The sequence below is a fragment of the Leptonychotes weddellii genome, chromosome 10 (assembly GCF_054177405.1).
Source record: "Leptonychotes weddellii isolate Sample4059 chromosome 10, ASM5417740v2, whole genome shotgun sequence".
Lineage (NCBI taxonomy): Eukaryota > Metazoa > Chordata > Mammalia > Carnivora > Phocidae > Leptonychotes > Leptonychotes weddellii.
Genome location: NC_138378.1, coordinates 3,721,494 through 3,737,305, shown reverse-complemented (window position 1 = coordinate 3,737,305; position 15,812 = coordinate 3,721,494). Strand labels below are relative to the sequence as shown.

General features: G+C 50.9%; 1 long non-coding RNA gene across 2 annotated transcripts; it reads left to right on the top strand.

Annotated features, from left to right (window-relative positions):
- The first annotated feature begins 14,391 nt into the window (after nucleotides 1-14,391).
- On the top strand, nucleotides 14,392-15,510 carry LOC145723678 (uncharacterized). Of its 2 annotated transcripts, none has more exons than XR_014148930.1 (2): nucleotides 14,392-14,422; nucleotides 14,966-15,510. It is a non-coding gene; the product is annotated as an uncharacterized LOC145723678 (long non-coding RNA). The 2 variants fall into 2 exon arrangements; XR_014148931.1 differs by lacking the exon at nucleotides 14,392-14,422 and adding an exon at nucleotides 14,467-14,755.
- Nucleotides 15,511-15,812: the final 302 nt, after the last annotated feature.

Sequence of the window (15,812 nt, the reverse complement as noted above, 5' to 3'; positions counted from 1 at the left end):
TATTACTGATTCATTACATTAGGTCCCTCCCACTTCCTCCCACGCACACTCCCACATGCATGCGTACACCCACTCCCATGCACCATTTTACTCCTAATACTCTGATCAGCAGTCTCCAAGTATTCACCAGAATATTCCTCAGGGAATAAAACCTTGGGAAAGGCCAACAATGCCACAGAGTGATGTAAAGAAGTGATTTATCACTCCAGGGGCTTAAATACAACAGTGTGGGTCCAGTTGTACAAACATCCAGAAGGTCAGTTCTATATGAGTTAATCCTGAGGAAGCACTAAATCCTGGGTCCTAGAAACTGATGTTACAGAGCTTGGGTTGAGGTGCTTCTGCGGCTCCAGACATCTCAGAGTCCTTCCAATTTCCCTGTCCTTGGGCCACTGTTGTGTCCAGCCCCAACGGGTAACTTACTCTGCAGACCTCTTTATGGTGGGTCTGGTGGCAGCGAGTCTAACAAATTCAGTCTGGTGGTTTGAGGGATCTCCCTTTCCGGAGTCCACTCTGACTTCTAACTTCTCAGATTCCTACAGTGGCCCGAGAGGTCACAAAGGGAGCTGCTCCTTGGTGCCCGGGACACGGAGGGTCAGGGAGGGTGCTGAGCCCCAGGCCCTGGGTGAGGGGAGCAGGCAGACACAGGTGCTTTCAGTTCTTATGGGCACGGTGTTTGCCACCAGCCACAATCCCAACCCTGGAAGTTTTAGTAGGCCAGTTCGTGCTACCTTGAAGACCTAGGGGTTTCTTGTAACTATGGAAACATAAATCTAGGCATGAAGAAGCCAGGGGGAAAACTGCTAGTGTTGCCTTGACAACAGATAAAAACCCAAGTCTTTGTTGTTAGTAGAGATAATGCACCTGCAATCTTTTAAATTCATTTACTTGTGGGAAAGAGAACCTGGAGTGGGCTTGAGTACCTTCCGGAAGCAGATGATTGGTGAAAGCCTTGACTGGGGAGGGGGCATCTTTTCAAGGTTTCCCCTGCTGAGTGGCAGGGGGTCAAGTTCTTTCTCAGGAATGGCTGAGATGTTCGCAACAGTCTGTACAAAGGGCTAGCGTCCTCATGCTCGAGCAACACCCTGGCCCCACGTCACTCCTTCACTCTACGGGTTATTACAGTGGTGACCTCCACTCCTGGTCTGGTCTCTGTTTCCCAGCTGACTCAGAGGGGACGTGACTTCTTGCCAGGAGCTGAGAGCCCATTGTTATCGGGATGCTCATGGGCCCGTTCCCCCTCCAAAATCCCGCCCCTCAGCACTTGCAAGAAAGGGTGTGAAATGTCAAGATATGCCATTTCCGGTGACGTGAGCTGCTCCGAAGTCATCCCAGGGCTTCTGCAACCCAGGAAAGATCATCCCGGAGTCTGCTGCTAAGTGCCCGTAAATAGGCACAGCTCTGGGCCACGTTCCACTGAGAGGTCACTTGTCTTCCGTAACGTCCTCAGAGGATGTTGGATGTCCCTGTGGCACGAGGCTTTCCGAGTTGGTGCGCAGATGAAACGTGCGTGGAGAGGGTCCTCGAGCCAACTTCAGGGGACTGGTAAGAGGCTTTCTGTTCTATCCCGAAGAATGACGACGTTGGATGTTCTTGCAACTGGAGAGTCTCCTCTCTGTGGGGGCAGGTGGCACCAATGGACGAGAGAAGAGGAGCACAAGCTCGAGAGTCATTGTGTTGCCAAGTGTGGGATTTGGACCCCTATTCAGTCTAGAGAACATTGAGTAAAACAAGAAAGAAACACACACCAAAATATTTATGACCTGGGCGATGAGAAGGGTAGCTGGCTGGGGAGGCTTCCTGGCCCACTGGCCCTGATCCCGGCCCTGTCGCCGAAAGTGATGCCTTCCAACAATTATTTTAACCCAGTATGTTGACATATGGAGAATAATGAATAATATGCTGAGAAATACAGAGAAGGTGATTAATGGGAGGTTTTTTTTTTTTTTTCCATGTGCCAAGGGTCTGTCTTCTGGCTCAAGCTTTCTCCCTGTAGGCTGAGAAGTGGGCTGCCCTCTCTTGGGGTACTTCACGAAAACTCAGCGTGGAGAATTCCGAATTGCCCTGATTTATCAATTCAAGGACTACTTATTAGGATAGCGAAGGAGCATTTTTAAGTAGATTTCATTCATCCGGCAGCTATTGACAGCCTGCTTTGTGTCGGAAGCACTTTGCTGGGGATGTGGTCAGGGCCAACGTAGGAACGTGGAGATAAATATCTTGGCTGTTCTAAGGTCACGATGTAATTCACAAATGTGGAGATTTCACAACTGCACTATAAAATGTGAAGGATACCTGTAGCACGACACAAACAAAAACAAACAGAAACAAACAAACAAAGCCCCTGGAGATGAAACGCTTCCAGCTGGATTAAAAGCAACTGTTTGCTGAAATAGCCAAAAACACCCTCCCTGACCTAGGAGGGCCCCTGAGCCTCAGGCTTCCTTTTATCAGCCCAATTTCCTCATATTAAATTTAGACAAAAATGGAACATTGTCGTTGAAAATCAGCACATTTGTGAATTAGAAAATGATCTGAAAGCATAAGAAACGCAGGAGATAAATCAATTTTGACACCTAGCTTTTTGGTTGACTTTGTAGCCATTGAACTTGCCGAGCTGGAGTACATTTCATAAGAAGCTGCTTTATTAACAAAGATCAGACTGCGATTTCTCTTATTGCGTCTGGGATAAGAATCGAAGCTGAGCAGGGGTTATTTTGGGTGACAATTTCCAGCCACTGCTTTCCACACACAAGCGAGATAATGTAAATTCAATGTCACTATCCCTGGATGCACTGTGCAAGTTCCCTTAAAAAATAATAAAAAGAAAGCGTCCAGAAAACCCCATCTATCATGCGTCTTTGACTTCTTCCCTCCACAGACTGTCACGACTCCACACTGTGATACTCTTTTTTGCTTCTGTTTAAAGCAACCACGTTTTAAAGAAGAGGTTTTCAAACTGGGGATTAGGGAATTGATTATGTGGTGACATGGTGCTCCTGACATTTCATGGAGTGGGAGGAAGGCGGGAATTTTAAAGTGGATGAATCACCAGGGGATTCAAGCTGGAGCGCATGGCTTATTCTCAAATGCGACACTGTGCTTCTGCTTTTTTGAAGGCTAAATGGTGGAGAAAAACTTATTTTAGTGACTCATAGGGAGCAGGGAGCGGGAGATGGGTGATGGGTGAATGAGCAGGCGGATCCGGGCTCTAAGAAGCGGGTTAACTCTCTTGTGGCCTCTCTGAGGAGCGCTTGGGAGGAGCAGTCTTGCCTCCAGGGTGGCCCTTCCTAGTCCCTCACTTGCGGGAGCCGTGGGTTAGACAGGAGAGTCTTCAAGTTGCCAGTGGAAAATACCACATTGCCCAAGAAGTTCTGATGCACGAGAGATTTCTTTTTCCCCATCTTTTTGGTCACTGGTTCCCTTTGTAAGTACCTGCTTGGTCCCTGGCACAGTGAAAGATGTTGGAGTTCCTACACTGGGGCTGAGATGTCTCACGAATCCAGTGGTATTTGGAAGGATCTTATCCTTGATCAGAGGGACAGACAAGAGATGTGCTTGCTGATGTCACTTGAAACCCCAGGCTGGCCACATCTGAGCTCACCTGCTTGAGCCTGACCTTACTCCCCAGCTTGATGAATTCCTTTGGAAGGAAACCTGTCTGGGGCGGCCTTTGGTCACTTACAGAGAATCTTGAGGAATAGGAAGCTAACGTTTGTTAAGTCAGGGCAGCCCTGGGCACTCATTAGAAGGGGATTTTCACCACCCCTGTTGGGCTGTCAGTGAACCCCACATGGGCTGGGACCCCCCCATGCTGGACCACTCTGGAGCACGGCTTCCTTCACTAGCCTCAGGAGGGACGCAGACTCCTGTAGCCAGGTAGAAAGCCAGGTAGGAACCTGGTCTAAGATTAGGCAAGCTGAGATTTCTAGAGTTTGTTTTTTTAAAATAATTTTGATAGAGCTCTGAAGGCTGCCAGAGGCTCAGCGGGGGGAAAAGGTTTCACCCAATGAGAAACCACTCCATTTCTCTTGCTAAATTGCTGACTGTTGACCCAGCACGGATTCCTGCCTCTTGGCTGGGGGTGGCTGGCAGAGGTCTGCCATTAGTCACCTGTTGATTTCGGCTGTCCAGTGCTCACGTCCCTTTGCCTGGGGGTGGGATTTCTTTTTTCTGTGGGACATACTGTATTCTTTGCCTGTGTGGGTCAAGCCAACTGATAATGTACATGCACAGTCGGAAGCAATGCTACAGCTACGATGTCCGTGAGGAGGGGGAGTCTGCTTCTAGAAGGGTTGGCCAACTTGGGAATTCCAAGGGATCCATTCCCTCCGTGCCAAGGCTGCTTCTTGGTTATGGATGCCAAGTGGTGGTGTCTGAATCTCTCCACAGGAAATGTGGAGGGATGTGTGGTAGATTGTTTGCAAAAATGGTCACCCCTCCCCTCCACCCACCCACATTCTTTGTGATGTGGCTTTTCAGTCCCTCCCATCGAAAGGAAAAGTCTGTTGCTTTTCCCCTTGAGTCTGGCCTGGACTAAGACTTGTTTTGGCCAATGGAAAGTGATGGAAACGATCTCGTGCCAGCTCTAAACCTAGGCCCCAAGAGTCCTCCCTATCTGGTCTTCTCCTTCCCTATTTCCCTGTACCTCAAAAGCCTGCTGCCTCCATATGAAAAAGCCTAGGATCACTGAAGGATAGGGAACCCTGAAGTGGGGAGTCTGACTGTCCTATCTGAAGCCATCCTGAACCAGTCTATGGCCGGAGGACCCCCAGATAAGTTCGAGAGCTCAACCAAGACAAGTAGGCTCTGTACCCACCCACCTGCAGCTTCCCGCAGACAGGAGAGTGAGCCCAGCTGAGACAGGGACAACCCCCAGCCGACCTTTAGAGCAATGACAAATGCCTATTGCTTCAAGCCACCAAGTTGTAGGGTTATTTGTTACGCAGCAAAAGCTAACTGCTACAGACGTAATGGGTTAGGCTTGCTAGGTACTAAATCGGTTGCTGTGGTAAAAAGTGGTCGACACTTATCTCCACAAGTCCCACGAAGCTTGAGGAGGTCACTGACTCTGAAAACGCAAGGTATTCTCGTTGCTATGGATACCCCCATTGAGACATCAGAGTGCAAAGAGAGAAACCTAGTGTTGCCTTGACAACAGGTTTGAAAATCTGAGTCTGGCAAGGCAAAGACTAGGGGAAAAAATGGGAAAAAATCAGGAAGAAGCAGGAGGAGGGGAGAAATGAGCCTGACCAAGCTTCCCCCCCAAACAACTTGCCTCCATGTAGTCGTCAGCCTATTAGAAGCAAGCGCTGCCTGAGTCGGAGGCTATAAAGTGAGCAACAGGAAGCTCCTCTCTTTTCATGGCCCATCCCTGCCGTGGGAGGAAATTGCACAGCCAGGGAGCAGCATGCAGCACTGTCGCTAAGTGCCCCCTTAAAGAGTTTGCAATTTGCTCTCAACCAAGTTTCATTCCAGGAATTAGAGTTTGCCCGAGCTGGAAGGGGTCTTAGAGTGTCCGCTCCCTTGCTCATGCTCTCCTTCTGCATAGAGGGAAACTGAGGCCCAGAGAGGGTGGGCCTGCTCCAGGTCACCCAGGGTGCTAGGATTTTGCTCCTGGTGCAGTGGGTGATGGCTCCAGCCCAGGAGTCAGTCAGCCCTGGGTCCAGGTCCTTGTGATACCATTTACTAGCTGTGTGATGGCGTATACACTGGCCGACCTCCTAGACCCTTTCTATGAGAGGGCCTCATCATGATGTCGACCTCAAAGCGTGGGGACAACCATGAGCTCCTGCATGAAAGGCCCAGCGTCCAGGCTGCAATGAGTTTGCAATAAACGGCTTGCTCTTATTTTTACTATAATCATGTTACTCTGTCTCTACTCTTCAGAGTCATGGGAGTAACCCCGGGGAGACCCAACAGGACCCCAAATCTTCTCCGGGAGGCTTGCCGGTGCCTGCAATGATGCCCACTGTCATTTTCTGTCTCCTGCAGGTGGATGGCACAGCTGGTAATCTTCAAAGCAGCTTTCATGTCCTCCTTAAGGGCAGACAGGAGGACGACGCAGTTTTTGTCCCACTCTGTCAAGGAGGACACCACCTGAAGTCCCCAGGCAGCTCCGGTGTGCCCGAGGGCTAAAGACTGGCTCCCCTGGCGCATCTCCTTCCTCCCCATACACAGCTGCCCCACAGAAAGGCACAGGCATGCAGATGGCCCAGATGTGGGGTTTAACACAGAACAAGAGGATGGAAGTTTGGGGTATCTGCTAGTGAGAGAAAATCACCAGTTGTGCATGGAAATCTTCTGTATGGCCAATAAATGATGGGCAAATACCACTTGCATATTCAGAGGCACATTTCAGACCTGAACATCCTGTCCCTCCTGAGCAATCCCAGCTAAGTTAGAACTTTTGTTAAGGGAAGGGAAGGGTCTCTGTGCATGGCCTGGTGTGATAACAGAGAGGAGGGGCCCACGGAGGTCCAGGGACATCGCCACTGGCCGGCGTTGTTTGCGGGGAGGGTGGCTTTGCAGATGGAATCAGCAGCCCTTGTGTTGGACAGCCCCAGCATGGAAGAAGGGGTTAGAAAGCAGTGCTGGGCCGGAGATTCAATGACAGGGCCAACACAGGGGAAGGGAGCGGGCTCCCCACAAGTGGCGGGGTCAGCAAGCAGCAGAGGGATCTTGCTCTCCAACCAGCGTCTCTGAGCTGGGCATGTGCTCAGCAGAGCGCTTCTGGGTGCTGATCAGGCTTCTTGTTCACAGAACAGAAACCAGATGAAGAGGCTCTGCGAAGTGTCTTTGAAGTGGGTGCCAGTTGAAAGGATATGGAAGTTGGACTTCTCACTAGCTTAGCCAGGGCACGTAAGCCAGGGCATGTAAGAGCAGGCAACACAGACCTCCCTTCTGCCAGGAGGGCACGCGTCCACTGCCCATGAAGGTCAGCGATGTTGGTCCAGGTGTGTGGGGGGGAGAGAGGGCGACTGATGTGAAATAATCTGTGTTGGTGGCAATGGCAGGTGATCAGCTAACAGCTCAGGAAAAATAAATTTTCCTCCTATGGCTGTTCCTTTTCCTGTGGCTCTGAGGAGGAGGAGACACAGGGCTGTCTCTGTGTGCGTTCTGTAACGCCAGCCTCCAGGGTCACTGCTCAGGCTGCAAAGGCAGAGGAAGATGGTTGCTGTGTTGGTGGCCTTGTCTGGCCTCGAGTTTGTATAGGCAGGCTGGAAGCACAGCTGGGTACAGATTCTGAGTTTGAATAAAATTGTCGCCTCTTTTGTCCCTTGGCAACAGCCCCCAATGCCATGTAGGGTTCGTTTTTGCGAACCCGATTCGCCATCTGTCTCAGGGTTAGCAATCTAACGTCTGTGATCATTCAGCCTCCACAACCACGATGGGTGCTTGATATGGCTTTTATCAACTCTAAACTCACAGCTGGGGATTAGATGCCGCTAAGCAAGTGCTACCATGTGGTCAGAGGCCTCCCTGGGGGGACAGCATGTCTGGGGAGCACCCTCTTCCTCCACTGGGCTTCCCATCCGACCAACGAGTTTACACAAGGCGACACCGAGCTTCTAGTTAGAAGATGGGGCTCAGGTCAAGGCACCTCCCTCCGAGCCTCAGCTTCCTCTCAGAGGAAGGGATGACCCTCTTGTGAGGCTCAGTCCGGTGCATAATGGCTGTTCCCATAGCTGTTGTTTCTCTCTACCGCTCCTTATCCTTGCTGGCAGAAGCTCTGTTTGGTGGGGCGCCCACCCTCCTCCAAGTTGGGGATGTGTTCCCATCCTCAGACAGGGGTTCAACTCTGACCAGAGTCAGTCAGCCGTGGCAATCCTACTCCTCTGACCAGTGCTGGCTTTGGGGTGAGCAAGCGTCTCAGTCCGGCCCGATAAGGCACTAGATGATGTCTGCTGGGGGCTTCTGGAAAAGGCTCTTCTTAAAAACAGATGCAGGCAGAGATGGCTCTTTTCTTTGGTTGGACCTTCTTTGTTGGGACCGGCTATGATGCCTGGGATGGCACTGGCCAGCTTGTGACAATGACAGCCCAAGGACAAAGCTTGCGCTCCAAGGATGTAAGATCAGAGGGAGGGAAAGAACTCGGGGCCCTAGCTGTGGGGTCCCCAGCTTCGCCATCCCTCGCCCTGCCCTGCTGTAGGACCTCTTGTTACTCGAGATAACCAAACCCTGACTTGTTTCAGTCGTTGTTAAGTGCTGACGGCTTTTCCTTGCAGGTCAGTGCATCCTCAATGTCCTGGTTGTGTGAGAGCGATGGCAGGCGATTCATGCTCACCACCCCGAAATCTGAGGAGCCCAGCCCTAATGGGTATGCTTTTTGTTCGACAAGCCCGACTGAGGAGGCCTTTGCCTTTGTCCCTGAGACGAAGTAAGAAGTGTTGGTCTGCGGGGTCTGCTGTGCCCGTCCCAGGTATGCCAAGGAGCAGGGGAGACAGTCAGGGAGATGGAGAGCCTTGGCCGGCATCTCCTGGAAAAATGTGAGTGAGTTGTTTATTAGTTTCTGCTTTCCCTATTTTTCATCCACTCGCATTGAGTACAGCATTGATTTTAATCTAAAGCCGTGAGTGCAGGAAAATCTCATTAATTCAGGCCTCACCAATTTTGAAGTGATAATTTAAATTGGGGCCAGGCTGAGGGCTAGCTGGAGTGGGAGCAAGATGGAAAGCAAACTGTTTTTAAGGACTTTGGCTCACTAGGTAGATGTAACGAGATGCTTCCAATTATAAATGAACCTTGTGTGTTCAAGTTCAGTGGGAACCGTGCATGAAAATCAATCCATCAACAAATATTTATTGAGTGTCCCTTATGCACACGTCCCTGGCTGGCATAACACACTTTGTTAGAAGTTACTTCTAATCATTACCTATGCTGGAAAGTAATGAATTTCTTTAGGAAATGCAATTTCTTAAGTGGTCCGTGTTCCCATGCACAGCCACCTTCCCCCCGGGTGCGTGTGCACTTGGCTGCAACCTGTGTCCCCGTCTAGCAACATTGATCCTCCTTCCCCACAAGCTGTTTAGAACCTGATGCTACTTCTGTCATCTTGAAAAAATGGGCTAATCTTGACCCTGTATCCCCCGCCACCGCCACCCCATTTCTCTGCTCCTGCAAGGTCTTCCATGAGCAGACTGTTCCCCTTTGCACCTGTCCGCCATCTTCCTTTAGACCCACTGAAGTTTGGCCTTCATCCCACACCCTGAAGACATGGCTCCCTTCACGCTCACTAGGGGCCTCAGGCGGCTCAACTCCATGGTCTGCCCTCAACCAGCAGCAGGACGCAGTCTAGCCCTTTCTTTTTCTGGAAACCTTTTCTTTCTTTGTCCTCTAGGGCCAGCTCTTTCTTGGTGGTCAACCAACCGTGTTGGTTGCCGTCTCAGTCTTCTTTGCTGGATTTTTCTTGTCTTCTTGTCTCTGCTGTTGGAGTCCCCGGCTCTCTCCTAGGTGAGGTACTGAATGTGTATGACACACACCTGCCACGTGTCTGTGGGTCCCAAGTTCATGGTGCTGCTTGCACCCTTGCCCGTGGCCACCAGCCCGACTATCCCCCTTCACTGCTGCCTACCCCTAACTTCTTGATTCCCCGCCTGAGGATGCTGCTCCCCAGGTGGGCTAAATATCAGTTATTCTTGAGTAAATATCAACTCTTCACTGTGTTTCGGGCGGAACTCTTGAAACTTTGATTCCTCTCTTTAGCTCATGCCCTACATGGACTCCATCCTGCAGACGCTTCAGTTGAAGGACAGTTGGGGTCTTAACACCTTCACGGCTGCCTACTAGGTCCCAGGGGCCCTCTCGCCTCCTCTGGGTGGTGACCCCCCACCTCGCCTCTCTCCCTGCCCTTGTGTCCCCGCGGTTTTCCCTTTCCTGAGCCGTCCATGGGATCCTCTTAGAACCTCAGTCAGATTGCAGCACTGTCTGGTCAAACCTTCCTATGCTTTTCTCTTACTCAGAGTACAATCCCAAGTCCTCATTATGGCCCTGAGGCCTGACATCTTCCTGTCCCCATGGCACAGGGACTCCTTGCCCTGCCTGGGTTGTCCCAAACATGCCTCAGCTGAGAGCTTCAACGCTTGCTTTCCTCTGTTTTTGGAACTTGCTTCCCTCAGGCGTGTACCTGGGTTGTTTGTCCTTTTATGGGTTCTCTATTCAGATGCTTCCCACTTTATTTCCTACCGGGCGGTTTCATCTCCTGGCTCATGAGACTGTCACCCTCTGGAATGGAAGACACTCGAGCGCTGGGCTTTGCCTGTTTTGGTCACTGCCATGCCCCACAATGCTCAGTAAGCATTCATCCAGTGAGCTGGTCAGTCTGCCAGCTGAACCTTTCTGAATGTGGACTGATCTGGCCAAGACACAAGAAGAGGGTTTTAGGGAGGATCAGAGTGAAAGAGATCTGAGATCCTCCCTGGTGAGCTCACTGTGCCGTGCGCCCGCAGCGAGGTAAGCCTGACAAATGTTTATTCATTGTATCCAGCCAGGACCTGAGCTAGATGCTGGGCAGGCAGTGTGAACAGGCCAGACGTGGCTCCCACCGTCCTGGAGGCCTCTGCTTCACCTCACGTGGAGGGTGGCTGACTGTGTGTGCGTGTGTGCATCTGTGTCAGGAGACAGGCAATGCGCAAGTAAACACGTATGAAAACATGATGACAGTGACTTGTGCCATGAAGAAAATAGGGTGGTAGAGCAGTCGCATTAGGCAAGGGTCTTCAACACTGTGATTGCATTTACATAAGGTACAGATCAAACACGTTCTCTTCGGTGAGCTTGGGCCAGTGGATGCACCCATACCACCAACACCCCCACCAGGGTACACTTCCACCACTCTAGAAAGCTCTGTGTCCCTCCCCTGTCAGGCCTGGAAGGGGCCCTGTAGACAAGGGCTCAAAAACGGCCTGTCTAAAGAGGTGGTCTCTGAGACCCAAAGGAGGAGAAGGCAGTGGCCACAGGAGAGCCAGGCACTAGCGTGTCCTGATGCCGGGAAGCCAAGGGGGCCATGTGGCTGGTAGGGAGCAGATGAGCCGAAGTGAGGGCAAGGAGACCCATAAGGCCCGTGGCCATTGATGCCCCTGAGAGGTTGGTGGCCCCTGGGGAGTGCTGCAGGGTGACCAGCTAAGTGATGATGCAGCTCGACTGGGAAGTAGGAAGAAGTGGGCAGACTCTGGATGTATTTTCAAGAACTTTTTATTTTGAAATCATTTTAGACTCACAAGAGGTTATGAAGGTAGTACCGAGAGTTCCCGGGGAACCTTCACCCAGCTTCCCCAGACGAAGGCACCTTGTGGAGCCACAGCTTGTATCAAAACCAGGAAACTGACCTTTGTGCAATGCCGTCCATACGCTGCGGACCTCACTGAGGAATCGCCTGTGTGTTCGTGTGTGTGTGTGTGTGTACGTGTAGTTCTACACAGTTTCATCATATGCGGATTCATGTGACTCCACCACCATCAGGCTACGGAGCTGCCGGTCTCCCTGTGTTGCCCAGCATTTGCTGTGATTGAAGGGGGGGGGGTGGCACTAGAATGCCATCATGAGCTCCTCCCCTCCTTGTGTTTTTCCGACGGGATGTGAACCATTATAGCTATTGGGAGATGTGTGGGTTTTGAAGTGTGAAAGGCCCCCTCAGTTTCCAGGATGCCCTGAACTGCTGAACTGTTCTGGTCCTGGCACACTGGGCCGTCACCGGACATACCACCTTCCATTCTCCCCATCAGCGGGTGAGTGCCAGGAAATAGGTTTGGGGCCTTTGGCTCCTTTCCTCTGCTAACGTATGAGATGGGCTTTATAAACGTGCCCTGTGCATGTTTACGTACTTGAGCCCCACCTAACGTACAAGAGCACTTTTGAAATGCAAGGTGCTTTCACGGGGAGCTTGTCAGTGGTGTTGGAAGCTGCTGGTAGCACGATTAACCCAGAAATGATAAATGCCCCCAATTCACTATGGGTGCAGAAACATCCATGACTTTGGTGTTTTAGGAGTTACAGGTGGTTCCTAGCAGGAGGTCTAGGAATTTGAGGGTGGTTTTCCAAATCTCTACTTTTGAGACTCAGGACCCAGTGTTTTGTGTGTCTGACATTTACCCCTGGTGTGACATAGGCCGTCACTGTGTGCTACGGCTTCCTTGTCCACCACCAGGGCTGGTAACACTCTCATCAGGTTGTTGTAGGGCCATAAGAAGTGAGTGTGAAAGTGTGTGGTGTACAGTAGGTGCTTAGCACATGTGAGCTGCTTCTGAATGGGTCTCCTTTTAAAATGCCCTTTTGTGTGGGAGAGAGGGTCAAGAGATGCCATTATCCCAGTGCTAACCTGCCAGCATCTAGGGCCATTTCCCCGTCTGGGGTCATTGGCAGAGGCCTCCCTCCACATGCTCAGCAATCTGATCACTGAGGCCCAAGGTCACCAGATACTTCAAGTTCACCTCTAGCCAGAGTCTTGGTTTCTTTGGAGAGCAGGAACTACACTTCCAATAACAAGGATGATTCATACTGCTTGAACCATCTGTAAAGTCCAGGCCATCTGGATGCTCTGCTCAGCCCCCACGTCCATCAATGCAGCATGAGGCAAGCACCATTGTATCTCACTGCACAGAAGAGGAGGTGGGATCCATTGCTCCCTGATACACGACTGGCCAGTTCACCTGGCTTCCAAAGCCTTGGCAGTCCGCGCGCCCTCCGCTCTGGGCTTCCTGCTGCCCATTCTAGCCCTGCACCCCAGACAGGGTCCCTAGTGGTGGCCCTCTCCTGCTGGTCATCCACTTCCCAGCCCTGTGCATGTGCCCCTCTGGGTGTTGGGAGTCCTCACAGTGCCCTGGGGCAGAGAAGGGAGGCATGCTCCATGGCATGGGTGGGAATTTGCCAGCAGGGTGGGGGTGAGTGGGGGGTGTGTGGGGCAGGAGAAGGTCTGAGGCCGCACGTACCCCTGTGGGCAGGGACGGCCTTGCAGACTCCCTGCTCTCTGGGGTGTGAGGCAGATTTATCTCCCGCCCAGGCATGGCAAGGGACTTCAGAGTGCCAGCATTCTTTGTGCCTCATTGAATTTGCTCGTTTTTTAAAATGGAAACCGTACTTTTTTCTGATTATAAAAATGATACATGATCATTGTAAAGAATTCAAACCACACAGGAAAGCATAAAGATGAAAATGAAAATCCCTCCAGTTCCCTCCATGGAGGGGTAACATTGTGGTCGGTCTTCTGCGGCGTCTCACTGAGCTATGCACACAAACGCCCCATCATACGAGCAATTTTGCATAAATGGGAAGATCAGAGTGTGCTGTTCTGTAACTTGCTATTTTTCCACCCAATAATGTCATAGAGACATCTTTCTAAGTCAAAAAATGTAAAGTTATACCAGCATTTAAAATGACTGCACTGCATTTCATTGCGTGAATGTCCCTTAGTTTAGCTGGCCAAGGGTCTTTTGTTGGGGATTTAAGTTTTTGTTTTGTTTTGTTTTTTTGGTTGGGGGCATTTTCTGGCTTCGACAAACCACTCGTACACACATACTGTGTATTTGTCTGATTATGTTGTCGGGCAGAAAATTCCTAGATGATTAATCACCGTGCCAATTGTGTCCAGCTGGACTCCACAAAAAGTTGACCATTGAACATGCCCTTCAGCAGGGTAGGAGATTACTTCTTCCCCCTTGGCAACCCGTGTTGGCAATACTTCACCTTGTTGTGAGCTCATTTTCACAAGCTTTTCTCTTGATGCTTTTCTCGAGATGAAGCATCTTTTTATCTGCTCCTTTAACAGATGTTTGCATATATTCTGGAAATATCTTTGCCAACTTTGGGCTCTTTGTTCCTTTCATACTTATTTGTAAACCACTGGACTGCTAGACTGGTGAATTCACTCAAATCCTTGGCAAACCCTCCACTCCATCTCAGGCATTCCTTGACTGGAAGAAGGTGAGCCCGTGAGGGGGGACAGGCTACTTCTCCAGCCTTGTGGGCACCGGTGAGCCGGGTGAAAACCCTGATGGGTGGAGGTTCTGCTCTGCTGAGGTTCCCAGGCCCTGACAGGGGCCCCTTATGCTGCTGACCGCGGCTGGAAGCTTCTCAACTGATCTGTTAGGGCCTATTCAACCTCTGGTCCCACATGACTTCTGTGGGGTCGCCTTGGGTTGTAGCTCTGCTTGTTTTTCCAGTAGGAAAACACACCTCACCTGTCAAGCTCTTGCCCAAAGTCAATTTTTAAGATGATTTAAAGCAACATATGCTAACGCAGATCCGCACACAGGCACCTCCATGCAGAACCAGACAGCCCTGCCCATGGGCGGTCCAGGTGGCCCTGTGTGGCTTGGTTTGACAGCTGCCAAGCAGGAAGAGGGAACCGAAAGCATCAATTTATAGTTATGAATGCAGGGCTGGGTGCACAACAGGGGCAGACCGAGGCTGGGTGAGTGAGCGAGGGGTGAGTACATGTTGGAGGCTGGGAGCTGGAGGAGATGTGAGGGCTCATCTCTCTTTGTTCTTTCATCTAGAGCTTGGAAAATGGGGTTCAGAGAAGGGAGGCAGACTAGTGCCCAGGGCCAGCCCTGGATGGAGACCTCATGCATCCCCCTCTTCCTTTAGGCTCTGCTTGACTTCCATTGTGCTTGTTCTTGGGTTCCAGAGTTTCAGTTGTCACTGCCATGAAGTGTGCCTCACTGACAATCAGCAGGGAAGATAAGAGCCCTGATATGGGGCAGGTCGCAGTCCAGACTCTCCTCCTTGGCTCCCGGAGATGCCTTGGGCATATCTCTAGGTTAGCTCTATGCCAGCTTCCCAGTGGTACTGGGGACCACCCCAGATTCCTCCAACATGGACAGTGATGCCCAGCATCTTACCAGAGAGTGGACAGAGGGTAGTGGCACCAGGAGCCAACAGACCCAGGCCGGAAGGGCTCCCTCTATCCACAATAATCAGACTTGCTCATTTGGTTATTTACTTGTTTCTTGTCCTAACCTCCTTACAGGGACTGTGCCCAGCTTGCTCAGTGATGTAACCCAGCACCAAGAACAGTGCCTGGCATCCAGAAGGAGCCCAATGATTACTGAATAATGGAGGAACTCTATCGGGCTTTTTGTCTAATTTTCTCTCTTTTGGCCTTTAAATGGATAGAAGTTGTGACCTTTCTCTTCAGGCAGCCAGCTCTTGGAAGCTGAACAGCAAGACAGGCTTCCCTGCAATCCAGGAAGGATCAGAGAAAACCACTAGTTCCACTGTGGGCCATGCCTGAAAGGTGGTTGGTCATCTGTGTTTCAACCCAAGACCTGCTGTTCTTGTGGAGCTTGGCTCCCTAAAGACTGGCTCCCAGCTTCTCTTTGCTCATCTGTACAATGCGGCTGGGATGGGGGCATCTGGCTCCCTCCACTCAGAGCTCTAGAGCCCCATGGCTTGGGTGGAATCTCAGCTTTCTTATTAGCTTGTATCACCTTGATACTTTGTGCTTTGTGCACAAAGCACTTTGTGCTTCAGTTCCCTCTTCTGCAAATGGGGCCAATAAAAGTAACTGCCTTACAGGGTTGTGGCAAGCATTGATTAAGACTGTGCATGTTAAGTGCCCGCTTCCATCTGTGTCTCGATAGCCTTGGGATCTCCGAGGTAGGAATAACAACCATCCCGTGCTGTAGCAGGAGCATTTGTCGACTGCCTCCTGCACACCAACTATCTGAAGTGCCTTTTTTCAGCCTCCTACATGCCCTCAGGAGTGACTGCTATTATTCTTCTTGTTGACCCATGAGGAAAACTGCAGATGAGGGACTTGCCCAAGGTCACTGGCCTTGTTTTCTATTGCTGCCGTAGCAAATGACCACGTTTAC